Raw genomic sequence first — 19521 nt, forward strand, 5'->3', positions numbered from 1 at the left:
CCTTCTTTGTACTCCCTCTATGGCAAAGATGTCTTTCCTCAGATTAGGGGACCAAAACTGCACACAATACTCCAGGTGTGGTCCAGGATATAGTTTGGGAAAACCATTGAAATGTAGTAGGGGGGTTGGTCTCACCCCAATTCAATAAAATGAATCTTCTGGCCATTAATGTAACAAATGCGATCATCCAACAAGCTGAAGAAGATAAAGAGCTATGATCCATCAATGGCAAACCAAAAATTGCCATAATAGGATGGGGTTGTAAATCAAAATGCAAAACTGTTGAAATAATATCAAAAATATCTTTCCAAAATTTTTCCAGAAGAGGGCAGGACCAGAACATATGAGTCAAAGAAGCCACCTCAGAGAGACATCTGTCACAAATAGGATTTATATGGGAGTAAAAACAAGCTAGTTTATCTTTAGACATGTTAAAAATCTATACAATTGCCTTAAAATATTCAAAGTATTCCCTTTCATCACTGTATAAAAGTTTCAATAATTCTTCTTCCCCTGAGAGAAAACTTTCACCTCATCACTGTCTTAAATGGGCAACCTTTTACTTCTAAAACAAAATGACTCCCTGGTTATAGTTGAGGGATTAACAGGTTCTCAATATTTGCTTACTTATAACTCCCTGTCTTTTTAAAATGAACAACGATGCATATAATCTAGTAACTAGTTTTCAGTCTCTTTTTGATCTTGTGGCAAATTAACTGTTGGTCTGGTTCAGGATTTAAACTCAGAGCATTGCTGTCATAGAATCATGGTGAGCAGAAACAGGTCCTTCAGCTCTCCCTGTTCATCAAATACTCAAACACACTAATCTCATTTATCAACACTCAGGCTGGAGCCTTCTGTGCCTGGCAATCCAATTGCTCGTTTAGATACTTCTTAAATGTAATGATAGTTTCTGCCTCCACCATCCCCTCAGACAGTGCATTCCAGACTCCAACTATTCTCTGGATAAAAATTTCTTCTTTATAATCCCAGTAAACCTCTTACTCTTTACCTTAAACCAATGTCTTCTGGTGAAAGCCATCACACTCAGAGAGAAAAGTTTACTACATCTGCAGAAAAGTTTACCACTTCTGCATTATCTATGTCCATCATAATTTTATACATCTCAGTCAGATCCCCTCTCCATCCCAGACAATGTCCTGGTGAATCTCCACTGCACCCTCTCCAGAGTAATTGTGTCCATTTTATACTGTAGCAACCAACACCACACACATTATAGATGTATCCTCGCCAATATTTTAAAAAGCTGCACTATCAGTTCCCTGCTGTTATGTTCCATGCCCTGGTTAATAAAGACTAGCATTCTATGTGCCTTCTGGCTACCTGTTGCTGCCACCTTCAGGGATCATCAGATTTGTACACAAACGTGTCTTTGCTCTTTAATATTCCCCAGGGTCCTCCTATTCATTCTGTATATCCTACCTTATTTGACTTCTCAAAATATATCACTTTGCCCTTATCAGGATTAAATTCTGTATACTATTACTTTGTCCAACTTACTAGTTGATCAATATCTTTCTACAACTTAAAACTATCCTCACTTTCTACTACACCATCAATTTTTGTGTCATCTGCCAACTTAAAAATTGTGCCTTCTACAGTACATTAATATCTAAGTCATTGTTGTTAATGTGTAGAATAAACAGTAAGGATCCTAGTACTGATCTCTGTGATCACATGCTTCCAATTATGAAATCAGCCCTTCACCATTAATCACCCTGTCTCCTATTACAACCCAATTTGCCCGTTGCCTATCTCCAAGCATGTGGTTTATACCTTTCCAGTAGCATGTCAAATGTGGCTTTGAAGAGATGATCAAAAAACATCCTTCCAACCTTGCTTTGTTTGTCTCAGTCATTCCATCCTCTTTAAAGTTTCTATAGTTTGCTACAAAGATGAGCATCTGTCCATTGTGTTACACTCTACATGCCACTTCTAACATCTGTAGACCCCCACCCATCTAGGTTTTAAATTTAATGCTACTTTCTGTCAATCTAGCTGAACTTGCTAGAGTTAGCATACTGACCTATTGAATGGCCTGCAAATGTATTAGTTCATATGTTAAATGCATTGATTGCTAATCAATACCTTTTCTCCCATATCAATTTGTTAGTTGCTGTTATTGTTTTAGTGAATGAGTAACCAGAAAATGCCAGAAATAAAGTCAGGTCAGGGTGTATCTATGTGAGGAAGAGAGCAAGAGTTAATGTCACAGGACAAAGAGTGTGTTCTGATGAAGGGCTTAACTCTCTTACTCTGCCCTCAGTTGAGGCCTGATTTACTGAGTATTTCCAGCATTTCCTGTTTTGATTTTAGATTTTCAATATCTGCAGGTTTTGTTTTGATGCAAGAATGATGGATGTCAAAATATGACTTTTGGCAATACTTGAATGTCTTGAACCTTCAAGACTCTGGTCAGTGATGGTCACTGCAAAGAATGCAACTAAATGGTCTCATCGGTATGTTTCGAAAGCTATGGCTTTCTGATAGTGGACTGCAAGTATACCAGCCACTCTTGGATGCCATTCCAATAATCAGAGGACATTTTGTATTCAACACTGAATTTCAGTCTTCGCATTGTATCAGATACCACACAGCACATAATCTAAATGGCACCAAAATTCAACTGTAAAGAAAAGTTCTTTAACAAAACAATGCACTCACAAATTGGTTTCACTTTGTTTCTGGGTCCTTGTCCCAAAATAACTGTCTGCTATTTCTAATTTCTGAAGTCATCTTTCAGTTAATGTAAAATATATATGTGTCTTGCTTGGTGTGAGAAAATTTGTCAGTATGCAATATGGTTCCTGGCTAAATCTCTATCAGTGGGGTATTTTTATACCTGTATATCACACGTCATTGCTCTCAAAATGTCACCTCCATAGGTTTTCATGATATTGTTTATTTTTATTAACATGTCCATTTGCTCTGTGTGGAATGGTACTCAAATTCTGTCACACATACTGAGGCTTATAAATCAGGGCAGCCATATAGTGCCAGTCCTATTTAACAGTGACACTGTTAAGTCTGGGACATTCGATATTTTAGTGATAAATAAATATTGCTGTCCTTTGCCATGACAAACAGATAAAGCAGCTGGAAACACTGGGTCTTCTCACATTTTTGGCAAGTAGAAACTGATCCATGCAGTCAGTACTGACCACATTTTAATAGGGGTATTCTGCCAAAAATCTGCTTATTACACCAACATAACTCAAAGTAGTGCATGGACAACTTTAGATATAAATTCAAAGTCTGCCTGCACCTTTAAAACAGGAGGTGCATTCTTGTTGGGATAAAAGTTCTAGAACACATTTTAAGACCATAAAACATAGGAGCAGAATTAGGCTATTTGGCTCATTGGGTCTGTTCTGTCATTCCATCATGGCTGATTTATTACCCTTCTCTACCCCATTCTCCTGTTTTCTCCCTATGACCTTTGATACATTTATTAATCAAAAACCTACCAACCTCTGCTTTAAATATACCCAGTCACTTGGCCTCCACAGCCATCTGTGACAATAAATTTCACAGATTCACCAATCTCCTTGCGTCGCATTTTCTGAGGACACATTAGATTGTGCATAGTGGGAGAGGGACTTCAAAAGAAGTGAGCAGTGGCAGTCAGGACATTCAGAATGCCACTTTTCCTAAGGAGACGTTGGATTGTGCATAACTAGGCATTTGGCAAAGACCTATAAAAATAAGTTAGCTTTAAGCAAAGCAGGGATTGTGTGAGAGGGCCAGTGTTATGAGTGGGAGTTGAGGCTTTGGCTCAAGAGGCTTCAGCAAGAAGGGACAAAGGCTTTAGGTAGATTTTTTTTAAAGTTTTCTTTTTTCTCTTGCACAGTTAAAGCAGTGGGGATGTCAGACAGGATAATAGAAAGCTCCTCTTGGAAGGCAGGGAGAGGTACATCTTGCAGATGACTATACCTGCAAGGAGTACATCCAGCTGCAATTTCTTACAGACCATGTTAAGGAATTGGAGCTGGAGCTGGATGAACTCAGGATCATTCAAGAGGCAGAAGGGTTGATCGACAGGATATACAGGAAGGTAGTTACAGCCAAGCTGCACCTAACTGGTGACTGTCAGGAGGGGTAAAGGGAATAGGCGGCTGGAGCAGAGTACCCCTGTGGCTATTCTCCTCAATAACAAGTATACCTCTTTGGTTACTGTTGGGGGTGGATATGACTTAGCAGAGGAAAACCACAGAGTTCAGGTCTCTGGCACTAAGTCTGGCTCTGTGCTTCAGAAGCGAAGGGAGGAGAAGAGGTGAGCTGTGGTAATAGGGCATTCAATGGTTAGGGGAACAGACAGGAGGTTCTGTGGACAAGAACAAGATTCTCAGATGGTAAATCGCCTTCTAGGTGCTCGGGTCAGGGACAATGTGGATCGAGTCCACAGCATTCTGAAGTGGGAGGATGAGCAGCCAGAAGTTGGTGTCCACATCGGTATTGATGACATGAGTATGGAGGGTGGCGAGGTCCTGCAAAGTGATTTCAGGGAATTAGGTGGTAACTTAAAGGATAGGACCTCCAGGGTGGTAATCTCAGCATTGCTACCCAAGCCACATGCTAGTGAGGCCAGAAATAGGAATAAAATACTGTTTAACATGTAGCTAAGGAGTTGGTGCAAGAGGGAGGGCTTCAGATTTTTGGATCATTGTGTTGTGTCTTTGCAACTACATAGCTATGAATTAAAAGCATGCATGCACATATTCACTTTCAGTTTGCGTTTGGGATGCACTTTTTCGCCTGTGTAGGTCTTTTGTATCACTGAGGTCTCTTCTAATGGTTGCTTTGAAAACAGTCAGTTGTCAGCCTCTGAAATTATAGACAAAACTGATCCTGTATCCAGCTCCATTTTCAGTTTTACACCAGACACATATACTGTGATCGCTCTGATTTAATAGTCTGCTTCAGTAATACTTTTCAGTTCTAGGCATGACAGTTCACCTTTGTCGGACACTATATTGTCTGATTCTGTTTCCCATTTGGTCACTTCATGCATTTGCCTAGTTTTGTGTTTAAGACTTCTCACTCTGTGTGGTTTTTCTCTTTGGTTGTGCTTTTTATCTGACTTGCACAATCTCTCTATGTGAACTTGTCTGTGACACTTTCTGCAAACTTTTTCTTTGGACCAACAGTCATTTGCATCATGGGAGGATTTGCCACATCATTAACATTTTTGGCTTGTTGATTGGAGTACTGTGCAGACATGACAGAAGCGTTCCAGTGCAGGTCTGGTGAAGAGCTTTAAAAAGCAGGAAATTTTTTAACAGGAATTGTTGATTGGATTATGGCATAGATGCAACAGAAGTGTTCCCATGCAGGTCCAGCAAAGAGCTTTAAAAACCCAGTTTCTATAAAAGAGGGGTACTGCCTAGCAGAGCAGTCATTATGGGGGTGGTCATTGTTGGAATGGTCTGAGTCAGAGTAGTAAGGCTTTAGCTCAACAAGGCTTCCGCGAGAGCAGGCAGAGGGAAGGTAAGTAGGTAATTCATTCCTTATTTCTTTTTCTTATTTAACTCTTAAGAGAATAGCAGGTATGTCTACAGAGCCAGTGTTCTGTTCTGGGTGACTGATGTGGGATTTCCAGTAGACTACCAGCCTCCCCGATGGCCAAATCTGTACTAGATGCATTGAGGTACAGCTCCTTAGAGACCGTGTTAGGGATCTGGAGCTGCAGCTCGATGACCTTAGCCTTGTTAGGGAAAGTGAAGCAGTGATAGATAGGATCTACAAGAGACAGATTAATGGGTGACTGTCAGGAGAGGGAAGGGAGACGTCACATGGTGGAGAGCACCCACGTGGCTGTCCCCCCTCAACAATAAGTACTCCATTTTGAGTACTGTTGGTGGGGGCGGGGAAGGAGTGACTAATTAGGGGACTTATTAGTGGCCATGCTTCTCGCACTGAGCCTGGAACTATGGCTCAGAAAGGAAGGGAACTGAAGAGGATGACAGCAGGGAACTCTGTAGTCAGGGGGACAGATAGGTGATTCTGTAGACACAAAAGGGAAACATCGATGGTAGTTTACTTCTCAGGTGCCAGGGTCCATAATGTTTCTGAATGCATCCACAATATTCTGAAAAGGGAGGGTGAGCAGCCAGAAGTCCTAGTACATATTGGTAGAAAAAGGGAGGAGGTCCTGAAAAAAGAATACAGGGAGTTAGAAAGGGAGCTGAGAAGCAGAACCTTAAGGGTAGTAATGTTGGGATTGCTGTCTCTGCCATGTGACAGTGAGGATAGGAATAGAATGAGGTGATAGATGAATGCATGGCGGAAGTATTGGAGCAAGTGGCAGGGATTCAGATTGCTGGATAATTGGGACCTCTTGTGGGGCAGGTGTGACCTGTTCAAAAGGGATGGGTTGCACTTGATTCTGAGGGGGAACCAATATTCTTGCGGGCAGGTTTACAAGAGCTGTTGGGAGTGGTTTAAACTAATATGGCGGGGGATGGGAACCAGTATGGTAGAGCTGAGGATGAGTCAACAGGTTTACAAGTAGATGATGGATGTAACATCTACGTAAGGAAGGACAAGCCAATGATTGGGTACAGATGCAAACAGAGCAAAGAGTTAAATTGTTCCACAGAGGCAAAATTCAAAAGGGTTAGGAATGCAGGACTGAAGGTACTGTATTTAAATGCGCATTGCATTCGGAATAAGGTGGACAAACTTGTGGTGCAATTAGAGATTGGTTGGTATGATGTTCTTGGTATCACTGAGTCGTGGCTGAAAGAAGGCCATAGTTGGGAGCTTAACATCAAAGGATATACTTTGTATTGAAAGGACAGGCAGGAAGGCATAGGCAGTGGTATGGCTCTGTTGGTAAGAGATGAAATTAAATCTTTAGAAAGAGGTGACATAGGATCAAAGAATGTTGAGTCTTTGTGGGTGGAGTTAAGAAACTGCAAGGGTAAAAAAAACCCATAAAAAACATCATATATAGACCTCCAAATAGTAGCTAAGATGTGGAGTTGAGATAGTAAAGAGAGATGGAAAAGGCATGTAATAAGGGTAATGACACATTTGAAATTGGGGACTTCAACATGCAAGGGGATTGGGAAAATCAGGTTGCTGTTAGATCGCAAATGAGGGAGTTTGTTGAATGTCTGCGAGATAGCTTTTCAGAGCAGCTTGTACTTGAGCCTGCTTGGGGAAAGGCTTACTTAGATTGGGTGTTCTGTAATAACTCAGACCTTATTAGGGAGCTTAATGTAAAGGAACCCTTAGGAGGCAGTGATCATAATATGATTGAATTCATACTGCAATTCGAGAGGGAGAAGCATAAGTCCCATGTATCAGTATCACAATGGAATAAAGGGAACTATAACAGCATGCGAAAGGAGCTTGCCCAGGTGGATTGGAGGAGGATATTTGCAGGGATGACAGCAGAGCAGAGGTGGCTGAAGTTTCTGGGAATAGTTCACAAGGCACAGGGTAGATAAGTCCCACGGAGAAGAAGTTTGCAAATGGCAGGGCTAGGCAACCGCCGCTGACAAGGGAAGTTAAGGACTGCATAAAAGCCAAGCAAAGGGCATATAAGGTAGCAAAAGTGAATGGAAAGTTGAATGATTGAGAAGCTTTTAAAATCCAAGAAAAGGCAACTAAAAAAGCTATAAGAAAGGAAAAGATGAAATATGAGGGCAAACTAGCCAATAACATAAAGCAGGATGATAAAAGATTTTTCAGTTATATAAAGAATAAAATGGAGGTGAGAGTTGATATTGGACCACTGGAAAATGATGCTGGTGAGGTAGTAATGGGGAATGAAGAAATGGCAGATGAACTTACTTAATACTTTGCATCAATCTTCACTGTGGAAGTCACTAGCAGTGTGCCAGTGGTCCATGAGTGTCAGGGAGCAGGAGTGAGTGCTATTGCTATTACCAAGGATAGGAAAACTCAAAGGTCTTAAGATGGATAAGTCACCTGGAACAGATGGACTACATCCCAGAGTCCTGAGAGAGGTTGCTGAAGTGATAATGGATGCACTGGTCATGATCTCCCAAGAATCACTTGATCCTGGTATTGTGTCAGAGGACTGGAAGATTGCAAATGTCACTCCCCTCTTTAAGAATGGAGGAAGGCAAAAGAAATGAAATTATAGGCCAGTTAGCCTAACCTCAGTGGTTAGGAAAGTGTTGGAGTCTATTATTTCCAATTTCCCTCGGGATCAATAAAGTATGACTATGACTATTAAGGATGAGGTTTCGGGGTACGGAGACCAATAATAAGTCAAAGTCAGCATGATTTCTGTACAGGGGAATCTTGTGTGGCAAATCTGTTAGAGATCTCCAAGGAAGTAACAAGCAGGGTGAATAAAGGAGAGGCAGTGGATGTCGTTTACATGGATTTTCAGAAGGCATTTGATAAGGTGCCACACATGAGCTACTTAACAATAGCATTGCAGGAAAGATGCTGGCATGGATTCCTCACTTTTTTAAATATACAGGTTTCCCCCGCCATCCGAAGGTAGAGCGTTCCTATGAAATGGTTCGTAAGCCGAAATGTCGTAAAGTGAAGAAGCAATTACTATTTATTAATATGGGAAAAATTTTTGAGCGTTTCCAGACCCAAAAAATAACCTACCAAATCATGCCAAATAACATAAAACCTAAAATAACAGTAACATATAGTAAAAGCAGGAATGATATGATAAATACACAGCCTATATAAAGCAGAAATACTTTTTGCAATCATTGAAGCACTGTCTAGCGCAGCAAAAATCTCACGCATGCATTCTCGGCAGAAGCACTCTCTCCAGTAACCTCTAAGCTATGAGGCTGCCAAATCATACCAAATAACAAATCATACTAAATAACACAAAAATACACAGCCCATATAAAGTAGAAATTCTTTTTGCAATCATTGAAGCACAGTCCGGCGCAGCAAAAATCTCACGCATGCGCTCTTGGCGGAAGCACTGTTGGCGCAGGCGCTGTCGGCGGAAGCACTCTCTCCAGTAACCTTTGAGCAATGACGCTGCCAAATCATACCAAATAACAAATCATACTAAATAAATAACACAAAAATACACAACCTATATAAAGTAGAAATAATGTATGTACAGTGTAGTTTCGCTTACGGGAATCGGGATGGTGTGTTAGGCTGAGTCGTCCGAAATTGGGGTGGTGGGAGGTAGAGGAGACTGGGGTGTCATCTCATCGTAGTCTGTTTCCAATAGGGCAGCCTGGTCATCTTCTTCTATGTCTGCCTGCCTCGATGTCGAAGGTCGAGGTTCGTCGTCTGCTGTGGCTGATGTGCAAGGCTTGAAAAACGATGGTATACTTGACTGCTGAGTTTAGCGCATTTTTCTATCATACAGTTCTTTGTAAGCACTCAAAATATCCTGCAAACGTGCCCTTTCAAAATTAAAGTCATACTTTTCTGCAATCATTGCAGCGCTGTCAATCGCAGCGAAAATCTCACGCAACTGCTTCACGTTCAGTCCCTGGACGACTTCATTTTCGCTACTCTGTTCGGTTTCAATTGTTATCCTTTCCTCTTGCAATTGCATCAGCTCCTCATCTGCCAATTCTTGGTCATGGGATGCCAAAACCTCTTCAACATCATCTTCGTCAACTTCCACAAACCCAGCCTCCTTAGCCAAGCTCACTGTTGTCATATTTATTGTTGATGGTTTGAAGCCTTTAAAATCGTTCACTGTTTCGGGACATAGTTTCCTCCAAAAGCCATTTCTCACCGAGACTGTTAGCCTATCGAGAGCATCTCCAATGTTGGCGATTGCCAGTTTTATATTGTAGTCTTTCTAGATCTCTCACAAAGATGCTTCGGAGGTGCCCTCTCTGTCAATAGCATTTACAATAAAACACATCACATTTTGCGTATAGTAAGCCTTAATTGTGGCTATTAGGCCTTGGTCACACGGCTGCAGCAACGATGTCGTATTCGGCGGTAAGAACGCAACACGAACGTTACCGCCATACTCAGTAATGGCAGGCGGATAAGCAGCACAATTATCGACAATCACAAGACACCTATTATCGAGGTTATTTTCTCTGCAGTGTTTTTCAACGAAAGGACTAACGTATCTGCTCATGTACTCAGAAAAAAACACTTGGGTGTTCCAACTGCTTGGATGTGAACGGAATACAACGGGAAGTGTTTTCTTTATCAACGCTTTCAAGTGCCCTCGGATTTTCTGAATGGTACACTAGTAGAGGCTTACGGACAGCATCACCAGTGGCGTTAATAATAGGCATTAGGGTAAGCCTGTCCTTCAATGCCTTGTGTCCCTTAGCCTGCTTTTCTTCTTTCGAAATAAATGTCTTACTCGGCAATTTTTTTTCCAATAAATTGCAGTTTCATCATAGTTAAACTCTTGCTTATACGAATAACCACCTTCTGTAATTATTTTCTTCAGTTCTGCTGGGAACTTTTCGGCAGCTTCAGTATCAGCCGAAGCACTCTCCAGCAAACGTTAAGCTATGAAGGTGCCCTTGCCTCAAAAACCGATCAAACCACCCATGACTCCCTTTAAATTCCACTTTCGCAATACTTTCATCACCATCGGCCAGTGCTTTCTGTTTCAGCCTATTAAAAAGACTGACTGATTTCTCCTTAACTATAAGATAACTTAAAGGAACACCATGTTTTATACAACTATCAATCCACTCAAGCAACAGACTTTCCATTTTATCCATTACTGGTAAGAGAGACCACTTTGCTGCGAGCAGAACCAACAGTAACATCGGCAGCTTTCAAGATTTTTTCTCTCTGCTTATAAATAGTGCGAATGGTGGATGCAGGCAAGTTCAACGCGCGGACAATGTCCTTACTTCGTTCACCACGATCGAAACACTTAATTATGGCTAGTTTTACGCTAAGTGTAACACCCTTACGAGATTGTTTAGGCTTTTCCGATACCTTCGAACTCATCTTGCTAACGGATGCACAAAATAAATCGAGATAAAGCACATGTTTAAGCAATGGTGGCTAGAATGCAGTTCCGGGGGAGGAGCTTGGCTGTTCGGGCGGGCGCTGCTTTTTTTTTCGCACGCCGCCATTTTTCGCGTGCTGCTTTTTTCGTAACAGTGAAAAAACCTTCTGTTAGCGAAAACAGGGTACTTTCATAACAGTAAGGTTTTGTAAAGCGAACATTCGAAAAGCGGGGGACACCTGTACAGTATTTCTGTTCTTGTACATTTTTTAAAAACCTATTCAATATACATAATTGATTTACTCGTTTATTTATTATGTTTTATTTTATTTATTATTATTATTTTTGTCTCTCTGCTAGATTATGTATTTCATTGAACTGCTGCTGCTAAGTTAACAAATTTCACGTCACATGCCGGTGATAATAAACCTGATTCTGATTCGGATTCTGATTCTGAATGGCTGACAGACAAGAAGTGGCGCGTGGGAATAAAGAGGAATTTTCTGTTTGGTTGCCAATGACTAGTGATGTTCCTCAGGGATCAGTATTGGGACCACTATTTTTCACATTGTTTGTCAGTGATTTGGATAACGGAATTGATGGCTTTAAGGCAGAGTTTGCTGATGATACGAAGATAGGTGGAGGGGTAGGTAGTGCTGAGGAAGCAATGTGATTGCAACAGGACTTAGACAAATTAGAAGAATGGGCAAAAAAGTAGCAGATGGAATACAGCGTTGGGAAATGTATGATAATGCATTTTGGTAAAAGGAAAAATAGTGTGGAATATTATCCAAGTGAGGAGAAAATTCAAACATCAGAGGTGCAGAGGGAGTTAAGATGCCTCGTGCAAAACTCCTAGAAGGTTAATGTACAGGTTGAGTCTGTAGTGAAGGCAAGTGAAATGAGAGCATTTATTTCAAGGGGAATATCTCAGAAAGGATGTGTTGTCATTGGAGAGAGTCCAGAGGAGGTTCATGAGGGTGATTGCGGGAATGAAGGGGTTACATATGAGGAGCATTTGGCAGCTTTGGGCCTGTACTCACAGGAATTTAAAAGAATGTGGGGGGATCTCATTGAAACCTACCGAATGTTGAAAGAACTATATAGGGTGGATGTGGAGAGGATGTTTCCTATGGTGGGGGTATCCAGAACTAGAGGGCATAGCTTCAAAATTGAGGGGTGACCTTTTAGAACAGAGGTAAGGAGGATTTTTTTTAGCCAGAGAGTAGTGAATCTGTGGAATGCTCTGCCACAGACTGTGGTGGAGGCCAAGTCTGTGAGTTTATTTAAGATGGAAGTTGATAGTTTCCTGTTCGGTCAGGGCATCAAAGGATATGGCAAGAAGGCAGGTATATGGGTTTATCTGGGACCCAGGATCAGCCATGATGGAATGATGGAGCTGACACGATGGGCTGAATGGCCTAATTCTGTTCCTATGTCTTATGGTCTTATGGCTTTTTGTACTACTCAGGGACATTTTGTGCATTTCACATTCTCACCTCTTTTTCTGTAGTTCTGCTGCATCTTTTGCTGCAGCCTCTAAAGATATTGCAATGGTCAATGTACGTTCTAAGGTTAGGTCTCTTTCTGACGATAGCCTCTTCTGAGTGCTTTGACCACATACAAGTCTGTCCTTTAATGCATCAGAAAATCTGTCTCTGAAGTCATAGTACTGGGAAAGTTTGCGCAGTTCTGCAATGTATTAAGAAATGCTTTCATTCTTTGACTGGTTCTTTTTGTAAAATCTAAATCTCTTCACTATTACTAGCGGTTAAGAGCTCAAGTGATTTTGTAAAACTGTATTCAATTTTGTTGAACATCTTGCTTGCTGGCTTTTCAGGAGTTACTAGGTTGCGTTAGAGGCTGTATATTCTAGCACCCATGAAGCCAAGAAGCATAGGGCCTTTCTTTTGCTCATCCACATTGTTTGTGTTACAATACAGTTCCACCCTCTCGATATATGACACCCAGCCTTCATTAGCGCTATCAAATTCATCAACTTTCTCAAGTAAAGCCATTTGCCATGTTATTTGTGTCGTTCACTATGTTCTATACAGTACCCGTCCCTTTGTTAGTGTCTGTGCGGTTATCTCCATACTGTTTAACTCTTTTCTCTCACTGTCTCAACCCATAATCATCCCTTAACTGTCGGTGCAGTTGGTGATACTCTCTGACATTCAGGTTCATACTCATCGCCAATTTGTTGTGTCTTTGCAACTATATATCAATTAAATAAAAGCATGCACACAGGAGATGGCTTTAACTGGTGTATTCACATTAGAGAGAGAGAGTGGGAGAGAGAGAGGGGGGGATAGAGAGAGAGAGAGAGAGAGAGAACAGAGTTAAATCACCCAAGGGATTGCTGAAGAAGTTCTGTCAGTTGTTTCCCACTATATCTCCTCCTCCACCACTGGCCATCCCAAATTGTCGGATTACCTTTGCACTGCACTGAAAAGACAACATATTCCCCTGCAGAAACAACTTATAGCTTTCCACCTCTTCCTTTTCCAACATGCCCAATAGATCACTTCATCATCTGATTAGGGATAGTCAGCATGGCTTTATCAAGGGCAGGTCATGCTTTATGAGCCTGATTGAATTCTTTCAGGATGTAGCAAAACACATTGATGAAGGTAGAGCAGCGAATGTAGTGTATATGGATTTCAGTAAGGCATTTGATAAGGTTCCCCATGCAAGGGTCCCTCAGAAAGTAAGGAGACATGGGATCCAAGGAAACCTTGCTTTGTGAATCTAGAATCGACTTGTCCACAGAAGGCAAAGGGTGGTTGTAGATGGTTCGTATTCTGCATGGAGGTCAGTGACCAGCGGTGTTCTGCAGGGATCTGTTCTGGGACCCCTCCTCTTTGTGATTTTTATAAGTGACCTGGATGAAGAAGTAGAAGGGTGGATTAGTAAGTTTGCTGATGACACAAAGGTTGGGGGTGTTGTGGATATTCTGGAGAGTTGTCAGAGGTTAGAGCGGGACATCAATAGGTTGCAGAACTGGGCTGAGAAGTGGCAGATGGACTTCACCCAGATAAGGGTGAAGTAGTTTATTTTGCCAGGTCCAATTTGAAGACAGAATATAATATAAGCAGTAAGACTCTTGGCAGTGTGGAAGATCTGAGAGATCTTGGGGTCTGTGTCGATAGGACACTCAAAGCTACTGTGCAGGTTGACAGTTTTGTTAAGAAGGCATATGGTGTGTTGGCATTCATCAACCGTGAGATTGAGTTCAAGAGCTGTGTATGGCTATATAAGACCTTGGTTATACCCCACTTGGAGTACTGTGTTCATTTTTGGTCATCTCACTACAGGAAGGATTTGGATACTATAGAGAGAGTGCAGAGGAAATTTACAAGGATGTTGCCTGGACTGGAGAGCATGCCTTATGAGAATAGACTGAGTGTACTTGGCCATTTCTCCTTGGAGCAACAGAGGATGAGAGGTGACCTGATAGAGGTGAATAAGATAATGAGGGGCATTGTTCGTGTAGATAGTCAGAGGCTTTTTCCCAGGGCTGAAATGGCTAACACAAGGGGGCATAGTTTTAACGTGCTTGGAAATAGGTACCAAGGGGATATCAGGGGTAAGTTTTTCACACAGAGAGTGAGTGGTGGGTGTGTGGAATGCACTGCTGGCGGCGGCGGTGGAAGTAGATACAATAAGGTCTTTAAGAGCCTCTTAGATAGGTACATGGAGCTTAGAAAAATAGAGGGCTATGCGCTAGGGAAATTCTAGGCAATCTCTAGAGTAGATTACATGGTCGGCACAACATTGTGGGCCGAAGAGCCTGTAATGTGCTGTAAAATTCTATGTTCAATGTTCTATCATCAGAAAGCCACCAAGCCTTCAGTCTCTGTTGTCACATCATTCTTTGAATGGCATGCAAGTTAAAATCAATCAGTTAGCCTGACTTCAGTGGCTGGCAAGATGTTAGAGTCCATTATTAAGGACGAAGTTTCAAAGTACTTGAAGGCACATGATAAAATCAGCCAAAGTCAGCACAGTTTCCTTAAAGGGAAATCTTTCCTGACAAATCTGTTGAAATTCTTTGAGGAAGTAACAGGCAGGATAGACAAAGAAGAGTCAGTGGATGTTGCTTACTTAGATTTTCAGAAAGTCTTTGGCAAGGTGTCGCACGTAAGGCTGCTAAACAAGATAAAGCCCATGACAACCAGGAGAGATACTAGCATGCATTAAATATTGGCTGACTGGCAGGAGGCAGAGAGTGGGAATAAAGAAGGCCTTTTCTGGTTGGCTTCAGGGGTTGGTGTTGGGATCTCTTCTTTTCTCGTTATATGCCAATGATTTGGATGACAGAATTGATGGTTTTGTGGCCAAGTTTGCAGAAGATAGCAGGACAAATGGTTGGGGTGGGGGAGGTGAATTGGTGGTGTTGAAGAAGCAGATAATCTGAAGCAGAACTTGGACAGATTAGGAGATTGAGCAAAGAAGTAGTAGATGGAATATAGAGTAGGGAGGTGTATGATCATGCACTTCGGTAAAAGGAGTAAAGGCATAGACTATTCTCTAAATGGAGAAAATTCAGAAATCAGAGGTGCATAGGGACCTGGGAGTCCAAATGAGGTTCCATAAAGGTAAACTTGCAGGTTGAGTCGGTGGTGAGGAAGGCAAATGAAATGTAAGCATTCATTTTGAGAGGACTAGGTGGATTATATCAAGGATGTTATGTTGAGCCTTTCGAAGGCAATTGCCAGACCACACTTGGGATATTGTAAGCAGTTTTGGACCCCTTACCTAAGAAAAGATGAGCTGGCATTGGAGAGGATATAGAGTAGTTTCAGGAGAATGATTCTGGGAATGAAAGGGTTAATGCATCAGGAACATTTGAAGGCTCTGGGCCTATGCTTGCTGAAGTTTAAAAGAATGAGGGTGCATCTCATTGAAACCTATTGAATATTGAAAGGCCAAGACAGAGTGGATGAGGAAAGAATGTTTCCTATAGTGGGGGAGTCTAGAACCAAAGGTACTGCTTCAGAATAGAGGGGCATCCCTTTAGAATAGAGATGGGCAGCAATTTCTTTCGCCAAAGTCATAAAATACTACAGCACAGATATAGGCCCTTTGGTTCACCTGGTCCATATCAAACTATTAAACGCCTAGTCCCATTGACATTCACCCAGATCATAGCCCTCCCCACTCCTCCCATCCATGTACCTAACCAAATTTCTCTCAAACCCAAATCCACCGCTTCCACTGGCAGCTTGTTGCACACTCTCACCACCCTCTGAATGAAGAAATTCCTCCTCATGTTCCCCTTAAACATTTCACCTTTCACTCTTAACTCAATGACCTCGTGTTCTAGTCTTACCCAATCTCCATGGAAAAAGCCTGCTTACATTTATCCTGTCTACACCCATTATAATTTTGTATACCTCTATCAAACCTCCCTCCATTTTCCTACGCTCTAAGGAATGAAGTCCTAACATATTCAATCTTTCCCTATAACTCAGGTCCTCAAGTCCCAGCAACATGCTTGTAAATTTTCTCTGCACTACCTCAATCTTATTGACATCTATACTGTAGGTAGGTGACCAGAACTGCGCCCAATACTCCGAATTAGGCCTCACCAACGTCTTATACAACAACAACATAACATCCCAATTCCTGTACATTCCTAAGGCCAATGTACCAAAATATCTCCTTGTTGCCCATCTACCTCTGACACTATCTACAAGGAATTATGCATCTGTATTCTCTGACCCCTCTGTTCTACCACACTCCTCAGTGTGGTACCACTTACTATGCAAGTCCTACCCTCGTTTGTCCTCCCAAGATGCAACACCTCACACTTGTCCACATTGAATCTCATCTGCTATTTTTTAGCTCATTGTCCCAACTGGTCCAAATTCTGCTGAAAGCTTTGATAGCCATTCTCGCATTCTACTATGCCCGCAGTCTTGATGTCATCTGCAAATTTGCTGATCCAATTTACTATATTATTATCCAGATCCAGATCACTGATATAGATGGCAAACAATAACAGATCCTGCAGCACACCACTAGTCACAGGCTTCTGGGCAACCATCTACTATAACTCTCTGGCTTCTCGCATGAAGCCAATATCTAAACCAATTTACTTCCTCATTCTGAATGCCAAGTGACTGAACATTCTTGACCAACCTCTCCTGTGGGACCTTATCAAAGGCCTTGATTAATCCATGTAGATGTACAGAAGCCTTATAGTTAGTAGAAAAATGCATCACTAACAGATTTAGTAAATTATAGAAAGTGCACAGCTCTTGTTGAGTTATAGCAACTAATACATATGACTCTTGATTCTTTAATGCTGATTGATGACTCTTCTAAATAGTATGTGGGTTAGGGATGGGTGTCTTTCCTGCTGTTCACTGTGTGTCTAATCTGACAAGGTTAACGGATGGCATAAACTGGAATTTTGATCTTCATCTTGGCATTACTGGTATCAAATTTGCGTGGTTGCCATTATCAGCCAATTTTAAATACTTACAATATGGCAGCCTGTATAACACTACCAGTATGTATATATATTTGAACTTTGAACTTTTATATTTGGCATCAGTATTTTCTTTATTTATTTTATTGTCAGTAATAAACCAGCAGATGGCACTGCAAGAATGCGGTTTGTGCAAAAATCAAACCAGATTATTGTTAGTACAATGTTAACAAAGTTGGAGGTAGAGATTGTACACTGAAGTTGAAATGAAAAAGTCTTTATTTTCTGATGTTATTTTAACTCAAATCCCTGCTAATTTATGGATTAAAGCAAATAAACAAAGCCATGTGATTATGTCAAGCAAGGTAACAGAAATTTAGTCAAATCTTGCCCAGCTCTTGTGAGAATATTTCTTTTGGCTATTGGGTATTGTTTCTCTCTGAAAGTAACTCTTAGTCATTAGAATTATTTATAAACTACCAACTGCTAAAGTTACTACTCATATTTAGGTTAAAGACATTACCTATTCCCTCAAAACAATTGATATAAAGTACACTCAAGAGATTCTGCAGATGCTGGAAATCATGAGCAGCACACACAAAATACTGGAGGAACTCAGCAGGTCAGGCAGTAAGTACTCTATAGAGTGGAATGAACTGTTAACATTTCAGACCGAGAGTCTTCATCAGGAATTACCTCCAGTTTATTCTCCTTCATAGACGTAGCCTGACTTCATGAGTTCCTCCAGCATTTTGCGTGTATTGCTCTTAATTTCCAGCATCTGCAGAATCTCTTGTAGCTATTTCATGTCAATTGATTTGAGGAATAGGTACAGTCTTTAAATTGATGTAGCTGCTTGTAGGTTTCATCTGCTGGTAATGATCTCTTGATTCTCGCATTGTGTGTCCAATTTAAAGTGCTTTGTTTATCCTTACTATTGCGTACTTAACACCAAGTTTCTAGCTTTTGCCAGATTTTTTTCCTTTAATTAGCATAACCAGTATTTCACATAACCCAGTATTGCCAGCATTTATATGCAAAGTTAATTCTGCTGGGAGAATTTGAAATAGAAGTGATGAAATTCAAATTAGCAATAGATTAAATGGAAATTTATTTGCTAGTGAAAATTTCTCAATTTAACATATTTTCATGAAGCGTCTCAAAGTGAAGAACTAGAATGGATCATTTTAACTTTGGCCCAAGTGTGAGGAGGAATATGTGGATCGAGAAATCAGAAAAGTCATTTTAGTTTTGCCTGTTTTATGCTTCCATGAAATGATATTCCTTTGCCTCTTTAACTATATATAAAATACACTTAAATGTATTTCCAGTAATATCTTTAGAATTTAAGGGTTAGTTTATGTAAAATTCACATCAGTTCATTAAAAATAATCAGTATTGCCTTAATGGTTTGAAACCTTGACATGCTATTTGACCAACATACAGAAAGTGCTGTAGGAACTCAGCAGGCCAGGCAGCGTCTATGGAAAAGAATACAGTCAATATTTCGGGCCGAGACCCTTCAGCAGGACTAGAGAAAAAAAGATGAGAAGTTGGCGTTAGAAGGTGGGGGAGAGGAGAAAGAAACATAAGGCGATAGATAAAACTGGGAGGGGGAGGGGTGACATAGAGAGCTGGGAAGTTAATTGGTGAAAATGATACAGGGCTGGAGAAGGGGGAATAGGAGAAGACAGAAGGCCATGAATAAAAGAAAAAGCAGGAGGAGCTCCAGAGGGAGGCAATGGGCAGGCAAGGCGATAAGGTGAGAGATGGAAAAGGGGATGGGGAATAGGGAAGCGGGGGCCATTACTGCAAGTTCAAGAAATCAATGTTCATGTCATTGGGTTGGAGGCTGATGGGGTGGTAGGTGAGGACAAGAGGCATCCTATCCCTGGAGGGGTGGAGGGAGGATGGGGTGATGAAGTCGATGAGCTCAGCATTGGTGCAAGAAGCAGCACCAATGCAGTCATTGATGTAGCGTAGGAAAAGTGGGGGAGTGACACCAGTGTAGGCTTGGAACATAGACTGTTCCACGTAGCCGACAAAAAGAACGCCATAGCTGGGACCCATGGGACTACTCTTGGCTACACCATTTGTTTGAAGGAAGTGGGAGGAACCAAAGGAGAAATTATTGAGAGTGAGGACAAGTGCC

This window comes from Mobula hypostoma, chromosome 15, assembly GCF_963921235.1.
Source record: "Mobula hypostoma chromosome 15, sMobHyp1.1, whole genome shotgun sequence".
Taxonomy (NCBI): domain Eukaryota; kingdom Metazoa; phylum Chordata; class Chondrichthyes; order Myliobatiformes; family Myliobatidae; genus Mobula; species Mobula hypostoma.